The following is a 2,629-nucleotide window of genomic DNA, read 5'->3' as shown; positions in this document are numbered from 1 at the left end:
CAGCGGATTAGAATTAAATGTTATTTTTATTACCTATAATATGACTAGTGGTCTCGTAATCTCCTTGACGTTCTTGTGGGCAGCACCACATAGCCTCCTATACAGGTATCCAAGGGCTGTGGAGCCCCAGCTATACTCGGCGATGCGCTCCCATGGGTCGTCAAGTAAAGTTAAGTAAAGGAGCTGTATTTGGCGTACCTCGAAATGGTGCCTTCATCAGCATCTTCGGGGAGATGCGAGAAGGTTTGAACTAACCACGTGCAGCGCAAACCGTTCCCCCTGATCACTTCCGGTGGAGGGCGCTCTCCCAATATGCGATGCACCATGTCAAGCTGGCGTTCAGCTGTACACACGGCACGTCTCTCGATGGGAAGCCGCGTTAGTAAGGCTACATCAAGCAGTGTGATGGTAGACTCACCTAGAGGGAGATGAAATGTATGCGTCTCCTGACGCCATCTCTAAACATAGGGGTAGGAGTTGGATTAGAAGCAACTACATTCCCTAAGGGTACTTCTTCTACGTATAACTCCAAAGAGGGAATTTGGGTGGACTTTGAATGCTCCCACATAGCATCTATAGCCTCATCATCCTCAACAGAAAAGGCAAGCAATTCTCCACTCATGTCATATTTAAACCTTATATTTATGGTACTTCTAGTGAGGACCAATCCAATCTTAGAACATATAAAACGTTTAAAATGGTTCAAATCCATGTTCGAATTGCATGCAAACAACTTACGTCTTCCCCCAACAAAATGATCTTTGCCACTACTTACTCGAATACAACCATTCCAAAAACATACTATAGTCACGCAAAATGATGCCAGTTTTTACATTAATACAAAGAAGATCAACATCATCATCAACTTCATACCCACACAAGTACATTATATTCATTTGATTATAATCTTTTTTGGTCTAAAAATTATTAAAGTCCATAATGTAACTAAGTTCATACATATATAATACACATAAAATCCAAATAATAAATCAATTCATAAGTTCATAAATAATATTTCTAATACCAACACCAACATCAACATTTCTAATAATATTATCAACATTGAATTCAACTAATTCAACAACATTACTTCAAAAAACAACATAAAGCTATAAAAAAAAATTAAAAATTACCTTGAACAGTTATGGATAATTAAGAAGAGTTTTGATTTAACAACCAGTGACCTACATTTGAAAAAATAAGCAAATTTGATTATAACCCTAAAAAACTACATATATACTAAAAAAACACAAATAAGTTTACCTTTAAGCAAGCTAGAGTATCCAAGACTTATTTGAAGTGCTAAATTGAAAAAGGAATGCAAAAATTGATGGATTGAATCTATGGTTTTAGAGGGAGAATGTCAAGTGTAAAGGAAGTGTTTTGAGAATTGGGAAAAATGGGAAAAAAAAAAGTTGATCTGTGTATTTGTGCAGCATAGCTGTTCGTAGTTAGTAACTAGGAACAGGCAAATAGGACAAAATAGTTGTTCGCAGTTACTAACTGCGAACATTTGTTTAGTCCTATTTGCCTGTTCGCAGCTATTAACTGCGAACAGCTCCAAACCTCTGGTTTGAGATTTTCACGCTTACTTTTGGAATAATTATGAAAGTGGTATTATTTGGTTCATTTTTTTTGATTTTTTGACTTAATGATTTCAAATTTTCACAAAGTTCGAGACTATATGACTATAGTTAATTAAGGGTGCACAAATTCTTGTTAGAGACGGTCTCTTTGAGAGACCCTCTTTAAACGGGCTAGCCCAATTTATATTTTTTAAAACATTATAAGTAGGTATTAAGAATGATGTAAGTAGACATTAAAGTTATTAAAAGTAGGCATTAATAATATGGTTAGTAAGCATTAAGGATAATGTAAATTGACATTAAAAATACGGCAAGTAGACATTAATCTTTAATGGTTTGGGCTTGAGATACGTCTCTCAAAGAGATGGTCTTTCAAGAGACTAGTTGTTAATGGTGAGTAAAATGAACTCAGCTGCTCTTAGGAGCTACGGTCTTAATATGAGACGGATAGCTGAATCAGCTTAATTGTGTTTTTTTTCTCAATATGGCTTCAGTACTTGATCTATTTATGGTCAACATTAATTTTTTTCATAAGTTATAACTGATCATAATTGACCACTTTAAGGTCTAAATTAATCATTTTTGGATCAAAATAGAAATTTTGTATAACAAAGAAACGATAAAATCTTGATCATTTCCAATAGCATTCATTGATGACAAACATAACTCGAGATCCACAATTCCTTCGCCTTCACATCTAGGATAAGCAAACACTATACCTAAAACTTTATTTCTAAGTCCATTATGAACAGAAACTGTTGGGGAAAGAGCAATACCACTATTATTTATCGATGATTAAAGAGTATAAGTACTCTTATGTTTCATTAGAATTATTATGTTGCATGGGATAAGAATACTTATACTGTACAATGTTTTAACACTATTCTTGATAATGTTATTGACCCTTTATTTGTTGTTTGAAATTAATCTATAGAATAAACTATTTTATTACCTCCGTTCTAAAATTGGGAAAAAACAACTATATTTAGGTAGAAATTGATTAGTTTAACATCAAAATTGATCACTTTCAGGTCAAAACTGAA

The sequence above is a fragment of the Amaranthus tricolor genome, chromosome 16 (assembly GCF_026212465.1).
Source record: "Amaranthus tricolor cultivar Red isolate AtriRed21 chromosome 16, ASM2621246v1, whole genome shotgun sequence".
In the NCBI taxonomy this organism is placed as follows: Eukaryota; Viridiplantae; Streptophyta; class Magnoliopsida; order Caryophyllales; family Amaranthaceae; genus Amaranthus; species Amaranthus tricolor.
Note: the sequence above shows the minus strand (reverse complement) of the source record.